At 40.6% G+C, this 15003-nt stretch overlaps 1 pseudogene across 1 annotated transcript; it reads left to right on the top strand.

Moving 5' to 3' along the window:
- The first annotated feature begins 4675 nt into the window (after positions 1–4675).
- Positions 4676–5072, top strand: LOC309969210 (non-histone chromosomal protein HMG-14-like; annotated as a pseudogene). The gene has a single exon. The product of its transcript is annotated as a non-histone chromosomal protein HMG-14-like (transcript).
- The last annotated feature ends 9931 nt before the right edge of the window (positions 5073–15003 follow it).

Below are 15003 nucleotides of genomic sequence, written 5' to 3'. Positions count from 1 at the left end.
GACAAACAAAAATTATTGAAAGAGCAAGGGAAAAACGACAAATAACATAAAAGGGAACTCCCATAAGGTTAACAGCTGATTTCTCAGCAGAAACGCTACAAGCCAGAAGGGAGTGGCATGATATACTTAAAGTGAAGAAAGGGAAGGACCTACAACCAAGATTACTCTACCTGGCAAGGATCTCATTCAGATTCAATGGAGAAATCAAAAGCTTTACAGACAAGCAAAATCTAAGAGAATTCAGCACCACCAAACCAGCTCTACAACAAATACTAAAGGAACTTCTCTAAGTGGGAAACACAAGAGAAGAAAAGGGCCTACAAAAACAAACCCAAAATAATTAAGAAAATGGTCATAGGAACATACCTATTGATAATTACCTTAAACGTGAATGGATTAAATGCTCCAAACAAAAGACACAGGCTTGCTGAATGGATACAAAATCAAGACCCATCTATATGCTGTCTACAAGAGACCCACTTCAGACCTAGGGACACATACACACCCAAAGTGAGGGGATGGAAAAAGATATTCCATGCAAATGGAAATCAAAAGAAAGCTGGAGTAGCAGTACTCATATCAGATAAAATAGACTTTAAAATAAAGAATGTTACAAGAGACAAGGAAGGACACTACATAATGATCAAGGGATCATTCCAAGAAGAAGATATAACAATTATAAATATCTATGCACCCAACATAGGAGCACCTCAATACATAAGGCAACTGCTAACAGCTATAAAAGAGGAAATCGACAGTAACACAATAATAGTGGGGGACTTTAAACACCTCACTTACACCAATGGACAGATCATCCAAAATGAAAATAAATAAGGAAACAGAAGCTTTAAAATGACACAATAGATCAGACAGATTTAATTGATATTTATAGGACATTCCATCCAAACACAGCAGATTACACTTTCTTCTCAAGTGCGCACGGAACATTCTGCAGGATAGATCACATCTTGGGTCACAAATCAAGCCTCAGTAAATTTAAGAAAATTGAAATCATATCAAGCATCTTTTCTGACCACAACGCTATGAGATTAGAAATGAATTACAGGGAAAAAAACATTAAAAAACCAAAAACATGGAGGCTAAACAATACATTACTAAAAATCCTAGAGATCACTGAAGAAATCAAAGAGGAAATCAAAACATACCTAGAGACAAATAACAATGAAAACACGACGATCCAAAACCTATGGGATGCAGCAAAAGCAGTTCTAATAAGGAAGTTTATAGCCATACAAGCCTACCTCAAGAAACAAGAAAAATCGCAAATAAACAATCAAATATTACACCTAAAGGAACTAGAGAAAGAAGAACAAACGAAACTCAAAGTTAGCAGCAGGAATGAAATCATTAAGATCAGAGCAGAAATAAATGAAATAGAAACAAAGAAAACAATAGCAAAGATCAATAAAACTAAAAACTGGTTCTTTGAGAAGATAAACAAAATTGATAAACCATTAGCCAGACTCATCAAGAAAAAGAGGGAGAGGACTCAAATCAATAAAATTAGAAATGAAAAAGGAGAAGTTAAAACAGACACCGCAGAAATACAAAGCATCCTAAGAGACTACTACAAGCAACTCTATGCCAATAAAATGGACAACCTGGAAGAAATGGACAAATTCTTAGAAAGGTATAAGCTTCCAAGACTGAACCGGGAAAAAACAGAAAATAAGAACAGACCAATAACAAGTAATGAAATTGAAACTGTGATTAAAAATCTTCCAACAAACAAAAGTCCAGGATCAGATGGCTTCACAGGTGAATTCTATCAAACATTTAGAGAAGAGCTAACACCCATCCTTCTCAAACTCTTCCAAAACATTGCAGAGGCAGGAACAGTCCCAAACTTATTCTACGAGGACACCATCACCCTGACACCAAAACCAGACAAAGATACTACAAAAAAAGAAAATTACAGACCAATATCACTGAGGCATATAGATGCAAAAATGCTCAACAAATTACTATCAAACAGAATCCAACAACACATTAAAAGGATCATACACCATGATCAAGTGGGATTTATCCTAGGGATGCAAGGATTCTTCAATGTGATACAAATCAATCAATGTGATACACCATATTAACAAATTGAAGAATAAAAACCATATGATCATCTCAATAGATGCAGAAAAAGCTTTTGACAAAATTCGACACCCATTTATGATAAAAACTCTCCAGAAAGTGGGCATAGAGGGAACTTACCTCAACATAATAATGGCCATATATGACAAACCCATAGCAAACATCATTCTCAATGGTGAAAAACTGTAAGAATTTCCTCTAAGATCAGGAACGAGACAGGAATGTCCACTCTCACCCCTATTATTCCACATAGTTTTGGAAGTCCCAGCCACGGAAATCAGAGAAGAAAAAGAAATAAAAGGAATAAAAATTGGAAAAGAAGTAGTAAAACTGTCACTGTTTGCAGATGACATGATACTAAACATAGAGAATCCTAAAAATGCCACCAGAAAACTACTAGAGCTAATCAATGAATTTGGTAAAGTAGCAGGATACAAAATTAATGCACAGAAATCTCTTGCATTCCTATACACTAATGATGAAAAATCTGAAAGAGAAATTGTGGAAACACTCCCATTTACCATTGCAACAAAAAGAATAAAATACCTAGGAATAAACCTACCTAGGGAGACAAAAGACCTGTATGCAGAAAATTATAAGACACTGATGAAAGAAATTAAAGATGATACAAACAGATGGAGAGATATACCATGTACTTGGATTGAAAGAATCAATATTGTGAAAATGACTCTACTACCGAAAGCAATCTACAGATTCAATGCAATCCCCTTCAAATGACCAAAGCCATTTTTTACGGAACTAGAACAAATCATCTTAAAATTTGTATGGAGACACAAAAGACCCTGAATAGCCAAAGCAGTCTTGAGGAAAAAAACAGAGATGGAGGAATCAGACTCCCTGACTTCAGACTATACTACAAAGCTACAGTAATCAAGACAATATGGTACTGGCACAAAAACAGAAATATAGAACAATGGAACAAGATAGAAAGCCCAGAGATAAACCCACACACCTATGGTCAACTAATCTATGACAAAGGAGGCAAAGATATACAATGGAGAAAAGACTGTCTCTTCAATAAGTGGTGCTGGGAAAACTGGACAGATACATGTAAAAGAATGAAATCAGAACACTCCCTAACAGCATACACAAAAATAAACTCAAAATGGATTTGAGACCTAAATGTAAGACCGGACACTATAAAACTCTTAGAGGAAAACATAGGAAACACACTCTTTGACAAAAATCACAGCAAGATCTTTTTTGATCCACCTCCTAGAGTAATGGAAATAAAAACAAAAATAAACAAATGGGACCTAATGAAACTTCAAAGCTTTTGCACAGCAAAGGAAACAATAAACAAGACAAATATACAACCCTCAGAATGGGAGAAAATATTTGCAAACGAATCAACGGACAAAGGATTAATCTGCAAAATACATAAACAGCTCATGCAGCTCAATATTGAAGAAACAAACAACCCAATCCGAAAGTAGGCAGAAGACCTAAATAGACATTTCTCCAAAGAAGACATACAGATGGCCAAGAAGCACACGAAAAGCTGCTCAACATCACTATTAGAGAAATGCAAATCAAAACTACACTGAGGTATCACCTCACACCAGTTAGAATGGGAATCATCAGAAAATCTACAGACAACAAATGCTGGAGAAGGTGTGGAGAAAAGGTAACCCTCTTGCACTGCTGGTGGGAATGTAAATTGATACAGCACTATGGAGACCAGTATGGAGGTTCCTTAAAAAACTAAAAATAGAATTACTGTATGATCCAGCAATCCCACTACTGGGCATATACCCAGAGAAAACCATAACTCAAAAAGACACATGCACCCCATTGTTCATTGCAGCACTATTTAAAATAGCCAGGTCATGGAAGCAACCTAAATGCCCATTGACAGATGAATGGATAAAGAAGTTGTGGTACATATATACAATGGAATATTACTCAGCCATAAAAAGGAACGAAATTGAGTCGTTTGTTGAGACGTGGATGGATCTAGAGACTGCCATACAGAGTGAAGTCAGTCAGAAAGAGAAAACCAAATATCGTCTATTAACGCATGTATGTGGAACCTAGAAAAATGGTACAGATGAACTGGTTTGCAGGGCAGAAGTTGAGACACAGATGTAGAGAACAAACGTATGGACACCAAGGGGGGAAAACCACAGTGGGGTGGGGATGGTGGTGTCCTGAATTGGGTGATTGGGATTGACATGTATACACTGATGTGTATAAATTTGATGACTAACAAGAACTCGCAATATAAAAAAAGAAACAAAAAAAATGGAACTGAATAGACGTTCTTCCAAAGAAGACATACAAATGGACAACAGATACATGAAAAAGTGTTCAACATCACTAATAATCAGGAAAGGCAAATCAAACCCACAATGAGATGTCACCTCATACCTGTTAGAATAGCTATTATCAAGAAGACAAGAAATAAATACCGGAGAGGATGTGGAGAAAGGAAACCCTTGTGCACTGTTGATGGGAATGTAAACTGGTGCAGCCACTATGGAAAACAGTACGGAGTTTCTTCCAAATATTAAAAAGAGAACCACCATGTGATACAGCAGCCCCACTTATGGGAATTATCCAAAAGAAACAAAATCACTATCTCGAGCGGGTCCCCAAGCAGCTTGGGCAGCAGGAGGAACGGCAGCGGCCATGCATCCCAGCTTTGCCAAAGGTCAGCTCCGCCACGGGGGCGGCAAACGAGGAGCCCGAGGGGAGATGGGCGAGGTTGTCAGCTACACCCGCTCCTGCAGAAGTGGGAACGAAGCCCAAAACAGGCGGCAGGAAAGGATACATCTTCAGACAAAAAAGTGCAAACAGAAGAGAAAAGGGGAGCAAAGGGAAAACAGGCCGAAGTGGCTAACCAAGAGACTGAAGACGACTTACCTGCGGAAAACAGAGAAACTAAAAACGAGGAGCCCCCAGCCTCTAATGAAGCAGGAGAGAAAGAAGCCAAGTCTGATTAATACCACGCACCCGGTCCTATCAGTGGCCCCTGTCTCCCTTCTTGTACCTTCCAGAGGAACATTTTTATCAACTATTTTGTAAACGCAAGTTTTTTAGTAGTTCTAGAAACATTTTTAAAAAGGAGGGAATCCTACCTCATCCCATTTTTTAACTGTAAATGCTTCTTTTTATTTTTAAGAGGTGAAATCATTTGCTTTTTGGTTATTTTTTGGTACAACCAGAAAATAGTGGGATATTGAATATGGGAGGCTTTGATTGTCTTGGGTGTGAGCTTAACATTCCATAGATGGGGGGGTAGCCTTTCTATCCTATAATACAAAGCACACTAAATGGCAGTTTGGAGTCAGTTGTGCATTTAATGTCCTGAACACTTTAAATTGCTTCTCTTCCCATGTTGTTTCTGGTAGAATTGTTTCCTAAAGCGAGCCACCCACTCCTTGATCTTGGCTCTCCTGGGCAGAATTCTGTGCACTCTGTAACATCCTTGGTGGCGGTAGTCCAGTTTTCCTAGTAACTTTGTTAATGTGCTGTGAATGATTGACAATTTGACTATGTAGGGTACGTGATATTAAATTGTGAATTAGTAGGACTTATGATGTAACAACATACCAATATTTGAAGATGTTGGTACTTGATGTCCTGTTAATGGAAATTTGCCTCCAGATTTTAAGCTGGAAAGTCACTGCAATAACTGTGTAGAAAAGAATCACAACTACATGATTTTTTAGATTTTTGGTACGTATGTTGAGAATTGTGGACAAATTGAAATGTCTGTGCACTCATCCTCAAAACAACCAATAAAATCTCAATTATGAAAGAAAAAAAATCACTCTCTCGAAAAGCTCTCTGTACCCCCCTGTTCACTGCAGCATTATTTACAATAGACAAGACATGGAAACAATCTAAGTGTCTATCAACAGATGACTGGAAAAAGAAGATATGATGTGTATACAAATACATACATATATATACACATATACATATGAATATTATTCAACAATAAAAAAGAAGGAAATCCTGCCATTAGGGACAACAAGCAGGGACCTTGAGGATTTTACGCTGAGTGAATAAGTCAGACAAAGAAAGACAAATACTGTATCATCTCACTCATAGATAGAATCTAAAAAGAACCTGAACTTATAGATACAAAGAACAGATTGGTGGTTTCCGGAGGCAGGGGGAGGGAGTGGGCAAACTGGATGAAAGTGGGCAAACTGGATGAAGGTGGTCAAAAGGTACAAACTTCTATTATAAGATAAGTAAGTCCTGGGGATGTAATATACAGCACGGTGACAATAGTTAACAATGGGATACTACATATTTCAAAATTAAGAGAGTAAATCTTAAAAGTTCTTTTCACAAGAAGAAAAATGAATAGTCTAAATTTACTGTGGTAATCACTTGACAATCTATGCCTATATCCAATCACTCAGAGAACAAAATGCTTCACTTTCCAAAAGGAAAAGAAAAACTTCTCCAGATATCAGAGAGCTCTCTTCAGTGTAGAACCAGACTAAATGTTTAAAATTTTTAATTTAGGGCAGCTGGCCTTGTTTGATACTGCCAAGTAGTTCTTTGCTTAAAAAGTTTACTGTGAGGCACAGAAAATGAAGGCTAGGCTGTGGGGAGCATGGTTATAAATCCCATGTTATTCAAAAGAAGATGTTCAGCACCACTGAAGAGTTGCGCTCTGAGTGGCACACAGCTATCCTCTGAATACAGAAGTGTGCCTAACGGCTCGTGACGCACATGGAGACGCCTCGCCACTGTGAGGTCTTGAGCTGTTTGTTATTTACTCTGCACCAGACTCTGGGTTAAATGCTTTTTCTCCGTTGTCTCATTGGATCCCCATAACCATCCTAGAGCAAGTATTTTACAAATATAAAATGGAAACTTATTTTACAGATGAGAAAAATAAAGGTCAGAAAGGCTAACTTCCTCCCACTCAGATAGCTAGTAAGTGATGGGCCCTGGCTTGTGAACTTCTAGATATCTGATTCCCAGGGATTCTCTTGGCCCTCAAGTGAATTGCAGAGTAGGAATACTAATAAGAGCTTCTATTTCAGGAGCCCTCACATGTACTAAGGCATTGCAGTACACACTCTAGGTGGGTGGAGATTCCCACATGTTGGAAGACTGTAGAGCTGAAATATTTCCCTTTGGGAATTGGGCAGGAAAAGGAATATTCCGTTGAGGGGATTCCCTGGTAAGGCTTCACTTCTTAACTATTTTCCTCTTGGACTTTGAGGAAAGTCATATTTAGCACATAATTATAAGGTACTGCGCCCACCCCCAGGATGAAATTCCATTTAATTACCCAAACCCTTCAGTAAAAGGCACCAGGGAGCAGGTGGTAACATGAAGAAATCCATACAGCACTCACTACGGAACTAAAAAGAAATAAGTAACATTGAGTGTTTCATATGTGAGAAACAGATACCTGCTTTATGGATAGAGCAAACTAAATATATAGCCATAAAGGTAGCCCAGTCACGTTTCTTTGGTTGCAAATGACAGAAAATCCAGCTCAAGCTATGTTAAACAAAAACTGATAACTTTAGCTTTAATTTTTGAATTATTAATACATTCACATGATCCCAAATTCAAAAGGTGGCAAAGGATGTATACTGAAAAGTCCTACCCAAATACGCCAGCCATCTGGTTTCCTCTCCAGAACCAGCCAAAATTATCAGTTTCTTGTGTATCTTATCACATACACACACATGCACATGTGCACACACGCACACTCACACACACACAGAACACTATTCTGTACTTTACCTATTTAAAAATATATATTGGAGATTGCTCCATGTCAGTGCATTAAAAAAACATTCCTCGTTCTTAAAGCAGGTAACTTATTGTCCATGGAGGGTTAAGTTTTGAGGTATTTTTTCCATAAACTATGGGGGAAGTCTTATTTAGTCATCCTCTTTCATATTGTTAGGTCAAGTGTAATGAAATGGTTTTGTGAAGACTTCAGTCTTGTGTGGTGCTGGTGTGGACCCTAATGTGATGGGGCAGTGAGGGGAACTCTGACTGATTCCACATCCCTCCTTCCACTGGTACCCAGGGGAAGGGAATGGCACCCTATCAAAAAGGTGCATCCACGCCAGCAGGAAAGTGGGATCCCTGAGGGATGGAAGAGCTCTCAGACTCCAGGAGTAATACCAAGAGTCCCCTCAGGAGACACCGAAGCTAACACCTACACCTTTGCCATACGCACTGGAAAGAGGGGAGCCTTGAAAGGAAGGGCGCTGATGCTTGACTTCAACTTGTAAGTAGAACTTGATTTTATAATAGCTCCATTCTCTGCTTGAGATTGTAAAACAGTACATTTCCACGAGAAAGCCAGCATCACTCCACTATAGTCCATTGCAGAAGTCAGTGTGTGAGCCCATACCATGGAGGGTCCCTAACTCCTCATTACAAGGTTCTTAGGAAGGTCCACAAACAGGAACTCCAACCCTGGGAACTGCTCAGGGCTGCACTGAGCCACGTGTCTAGGAGTGAAGAAGTTGCTCTTCAGAAGAAGGACCTCCCTAAAAGGCAAGAACACTGTTGGTGTTTTAAGGAAAGGGAGAAAAAAGGGTGAGTTGAAGGGCAATGGGGAGGCTATCCTGATTAAGACAATTTAGTTTCCATCTTTGATAATCCTAGCCATGCAAAATCCACTGCAACCTTCCTTAGCATTCTATGAGAATACAAAGGAGAAAAAGCATTTGAATGTCCACAGTTTTAAACAACAGCCAGGACTTCCCTGGCGGTCCAGTGGCTAAGCCTCCACGCTCCCAATGCAGGGGACCCGGGTGGAATCCCTGGTCAGGGAACTAGATCCCACATGCATGCTGCAACTAAGAGTCTGCCTGCCACAACTAAAAAGTGTGCATGACGCAACTAAAGATCCCGCAGGCCTCAACAAAGACCCAGCGTGGCCAAAATAAATAAATACATATTTAAACAACAGCCAGTTATCGCTTCTCATCCTTCAGTTCTTTTGTACTTTGGCTCAAAACCAACTACCAGGTAACTCAATAACAAAAAAATCCCAAACAACCCAATCAATAAACGGACAGAAGACCTAAATAGACATCTCTCCAAAGAAGACATAAAGATGGGCAATAGGCACACGAAAAGGTGCTCAATATCACTAATTATTAGAGAAATGCAGATCAAAAGTACAATGAGGTACCACCTCACACCGGTCATAATGACCATCATTTAAAAGTCTACAAACAATGAATGCTGGAGAGGGTGTGGAGAAAAGGGAACTCTGCTACGCTGCTGGTGGGAATGTAAGTTGGTGCAGCCACTGTGGAAAACAGTGTGGAAGTTCCTCAAATAACTAACGTTGCCATATGATCCAGCAATCCCACTCCTGGACATATATTCAGACAAAACTATAGTTCACAAAGATACATGCACCACTATGTTCATAGCAGCACTATTTACAATAGCCAAGACATGGGAACAACCTAAATGTCCATCGACAGATGAATGGATAAAGATGTGGTATATGTGTGTATAAACACACACACACACACACACACAGTGGAATATTAGCCATAAAAAGGAATGAAATAATGCCATTTGCAGCAACACAGATGCAACTAGAGATTATCATACTAAGTGACGTAAGTCAGAAAGAGAAAGACAAATAACATGATATCACTTATATGTGGCATCTAAAATATGACACAAGTGAACTTATCTACAAAACAGAAACAGACTCACAGACATAGAGAACATTCTTGTGGTTGCCAAGGGGGAGGGGAGTGTGGGAGGGAAGGATTGGGAGTTTGGGATTCAACTGAAAGAGTAGCTGTGAAGTAGGAATTTTAGACATAGCAACAGGTTAAGGGCATGTATTTGTAGACAAGTTGGACTTTTAGTTTCTTCCCGAGGGACCACATAGGCAGTAACTACAGATCGTCATGTACAGAGAACATCAGTCAACTCAGAGTGAAAAGAAGGCATCACCCTTTCTCCATCTGCTTGCATCCTCTGGCTCTTGACTCCTGTGACGTCTCATTGCAGAAAGTCGCTTGTGGAGCAAGGCTCTCTGATCCCACCAGGGGGCTTCCTCAGTAATGACTGGAATATAACTCACAAGGCACCAAGCGCGTATAAAGAAAATGAATCCGAGGATTAGATCCCTGAAGAAGAAACGTACTTGAATTGGATGGAGCATTTCTCTGGCCTCCTCTGAAATCACTGTGGCTTCTTATGCAATTTGGGGTGACGAGATGAGGGTGAACACAGAGGCCATGCAATGTGGATGGGGATCAGGGAGAGTGGCCATTTAATTTACTGTCCAAACGTGGACACTTCTGAGAGTGAATAGGGACACTCTGACATAATTATGCGAGGACAACAGTTCTAAGCTGGGACTCTCCCAGGCAAACCAAGACATAGGTCATAGGCCATCCTACTTCCTCCGTGTTGCCACTATAATGCATTAGGAACCTGCATGACTTTGGGTCATCATCCTCAGCACACCACTTTAGCAACTCCAGGGCCCATTTTAACCACTGGAAGGGAGCTGGCAACTGGGAATAGCATGTAAAGTTCAAAATCACCCACTTGGATGTTACAGCAACGTCAACTTGCTAAAAACTTTCTGGATGTTTCCACTATTTTTCTCTTCTCAGAAACCACACTTTGAGTAGCACTGAAGGCTACTCATATAGTAGATTTGAGGGTCCTTATTACGCAAAAGGGAGCCAAAAGCTCTTTTTAGCAGGGATTATAACTGGGAGAAGAGGTGCGAGAGGTGAGCTGAGCCCGGGGCTCTTGGGAGTGACGTGACGCTAACGGGGCAGATACACTGCCTTCAGAATGATGAAAGGATACATAAGAAAAAAGCCACTGAAGCCAAAAACTGAGACAATTTTTAGTGGTCGCACCAGTCAAATGAGACATGGAGTTGGCATGCAAGGAACAAATGGAAATATCCAAAGTGTAAAGGAGGGAAAAGCTATGCATTGGGAGCACAGGTGTGCAGGGGAGGGACTGTCTGAGGACGTTCCCCTCCTCTCGACGTGCCCATCACTCCCCAGAGATGATCACTCTCCTCACACATGACTGTTCATTTCAGGAAGTGATTCCCTTCAAGATCTGTGTCTCCCACTCTACAATTTTTTGTAATTTTGTTTTATTCTATTTAGGAGTAGATTTCTAATTGGAATAGCTCTAAGTCACCTAGAGACATTTTTCAATGGAAATAAAATTCTATATGCCCCCCTCTTGGGAAATTCCCAGAATTGGAAAACTGTGAAAAATCTGTGAATCGACAGCCATTTCTCTAAGAATTCCCAGAGGACGATCATGCCCCTTGAGTCACTCACCTTCTGCTTCACTCTGGGGCCCAGGGCAGCTCAGCTGTGCTCCTGCAGATGGTTCCAGCCCCCTGTGGCTCACGTCACCCACACCATCAGCCCAGAGCTGCTCCTGTCACACAGGCTGAGGTGTGGGGCAGGACTGGCCTCCCTGCTGCTTCTATCTACTCTCTCCTCTGTGTGTCCCTTCCCACATCCCAGCCTGTCTGCTGGGGTCGTTCAGCACAATGACGCCCAGCCTGATGCTATGCGAAAGAAACCACCTTGGTAGGTGAGAGGTCTGGGTCTTGAGGGTGCTTGTGCCTGAAGGATCTCGTGATGGATGGACAGTCGTAGCCCTTCTAAGACAGAACCAGGCATAGGTGGCCCAGACTTGGACACAGGAACAGAGGCACATGGGATCCGGGATCAGGTCAGGTGCACAGAAGGGTGTAAAGGAAGGAGAATGAGCAAGTGACCAAGAAAAAGTGGTTTCCAGGAACCCATCTAAGAGGATACTGTGCGTATAGAAGGACACCTGATGGGGAGCCTTGCACTGTTCTCAGAACCCCCTGTGTGCCGACCATCAGCCTGTCATCTTCCTGGTGGGGGTTCAGCTGCCCGATTACAGCAACCAGCTCAGTCCAGATTCTAGTGGACTTTCAAATGGCAGCTTTCTGCCCCGCTACCTGTTTATTTTACAAGAAGAGGGACACCTGAGGCAACAAGAGGGCACACAAGGGGTGGGAACCACTCCAGGGTGTTCCCACATCCCTCAGTAAACCAGCCCCCAATTCGCCACCTGTCCCCTTATCCCTCTTGTCCCTTCCTGTTGGCAGCAATATCAGGGCATTAGATATGGCCCTGGGCACAAAAACAGTTATATAGATCAATGGAACAGGAAAGTCCAGAGGTAAACCCACGCATATATGGTCAGCTAATCTATGACAAAGGAAGCTGGAAAATATAATAAAGAAAAGACAGTCCCTTCATTAAGTGGTGCTGGGAAAACTGGACAGCTATATGTGAAAGAATGAAATTAGATCATTTTCTAACACCATACACAAAACTAAACTCAAAATGCATTAAAGACCTCAATGTAAGGCCAGATGCTGTAAAACTCGTAGAGGAAAACATAAGCAGAACACTCTCTGACATAAATCGCAGCGATGTCTTTTTTGATCCACCTCCTAGAGTAATCGAAATAAAACAAAAATGAACAAATGGGACCTTATTAAACTTAAAAGCTTTTGCACAGAAAAACAAAACAAAATGAAAACACAACCCTCAGAATGGGAGAAAATATTTGCGAAGGATGCGACCGACAAGGGATTAATCTCCAGAATACACAAACAGCTCATGCAGCTCAATATCAAAAAAAAAAAAAATACAAAACCAATCAAAAGGTGGGCAGAAGATCTAAATAGACATTTCTCCAAAGAAGCCATTCAGATGGCCAAAAAGCACATGAAAAGATGCTCAACATCACCAATTATTAGAGAAATGCATATCTCAACTGCAGTGAGGTATGACCTCACTCCGGTCAGAATGGCCATCATCAAAAAATCTACAAACAGTAAATGCTGGAGAGGGTGTGGAGAGAAAGGAACCCTCCTACAGTGTTGGTGGGGATGTAAGTTGGTACAGCCACTATGGAGAACAGTATGGAGGTTCCTTAAAAAACTAAGAATAGAACTACCATATGATCCAGCAATCCCACTCCTGGGCATATATCTGGAGAAAACCATAATTTGAAAAGATACATGCACCCCAGTGTTCATTGCAGCACTATTTACAATAGCCAAGACATAGAAGCAACCTAAACGTCCATCAGCAGAGGAATGGATAAAGACGTGGCATGTACATATAATGGAATATTGGCCATAAAAAAGGACGAAATAATGCCATTTGCAGTAATATGGATGGACGTAGAGATTATTATACTCAGTGAAATCAGAGAAAGACAAATATCATATGATATCACTTAAATGTGGGATCTAAAAAATGATACAAATGAACTTAGTTACAAAACACAAACAGACTCACAGACATAGAAAACAAACTTATGGTTACCAGGAGAGGGATAAATTGGGAGATTGGGACTGACATATATACATTACTATGTATAAAACAGATAACTAATAAGGACCTACTGTATAGCACAGGGAACTCGGCTCAATACTCTGTAATGGCCTATATGGGAAAAGAATCTAAAAAAGAGTGGATATATGTATAAGTGACTCACTTCTCTGTACAACATAAAGTAACACAATATTGTAAATCAACTATACTCCAATAAAAAAGTTATAGGAGATAAAAATAGAAAACTTTTTGAATTTTTATACAGTAGGTTATTATTAGTTATCTATTTTATACATAATAGTGTATATATGTCAATCCCAATCTCCCAATTCATCACAGCACCACTACCACCCCCGCTTTCCCCCCTTGGTGTCCATATATTTGTTCTCTACATCTGTGTCTCTATTTCTGCCTTGCAAACCAATTCATCTGTACCATTTTTCTAGATTCCACATATATGCATTAATATACAATATTTTTCTCTTTCTGACTTACTTCACTCTATATGACAGTCTCTAAGTCCTTCCACATCTCTACAAATGACCCAGTTTCGTTCCTTTTTATGGCTGATTAATATTCCATTGTATATATGTACCACATCTTCTTTATCCATTCGTCTGTCAGTGGGCATTTAGGTTGCTTCCATGACCTGGCCGTTGTAAATAGTGCTGCAATGAACATTAGGGTGCATGTGTCTTTTTGAATTATGGTTTTCTCTGGGTATATGCCCAGGAGTGGGTAAAAATAGAAATTTTTTAAAAAAGATCTGGCCCTGGGGACAAGAGAAGCTGCTCAGAAAAGGGAGCAGAGGGGCAGCTGTGACAGATGTGGCACCTGCAATAGGAATCAGATTCACTGGTGTGCTTTTTACTCCCAGGTGGCTGGATTGTTTCAGAGGATTCCAGTTTCTAGCTCACACCCTAAATGGTCTTTCAGGATGCACAAACATTTCCAGAAGGCTCCTAGGGCGGGTGACATAGTTCTGAGCGGTCAAAGTTGAAACATAGTCACTGATGGGTCATAGTGACCTTTGTCACCCCATCTATGAGCTTGTGAAGTTGGGTTTGCAAAACATGGGGTATGTGCTCTCTACAATCTACACCAGTGGTTCTCAGCCTTGGTGGTCCCTTGAAGTTCCCTGGGTGACCCTAACATTGAGAACCCATGTTCTATACCTTCTATTGTAGGTGGGCCAGCCCCATTTTCTAGTCTCTCTTCCTTTCCCCCAAGCAGCTTCATTTTCCAAGGCCAAAACCCTAATATCAGAAAAATTAAAACTAGAGTTCTGATGGCTCACCATGCAACCAAAGGATGAAGGCCACAGAGCATGATGGGTATAACCTGCCTCAAGAGGTCCTTAGGTTTTCCATGGTTCCTACTTTATAGAGCCTTGGGGGCTCTGATAGAACTTTCCTGAGCTATTTCTGAGGGCCTGATATCCAAAGGGCTAGCAGAACCTGAGAAGGAGATAAGAGCAGGTACAGGAAGGGAAGAAGAAAACTTACAGGGGAAAGTGAGACCAGAAGTAGAG

The sequence above is a fragment of the Leucopleurus acutus genome (assembly GCF_964270905.1).
Source record: "Leucopleurus acutus genome assembly, chromosome: 1".
In the NCBI taxonomy this organism is placed as follows: Eukaryota; Metazoa; Chordata; class Mammalia; order Artiodactyla; family Delphinidae; genus Leucopleurus; species Leucopleurus acutus.
This window is presented reverse-complemented; position numbering and strand designations above follow the sequence as displayed.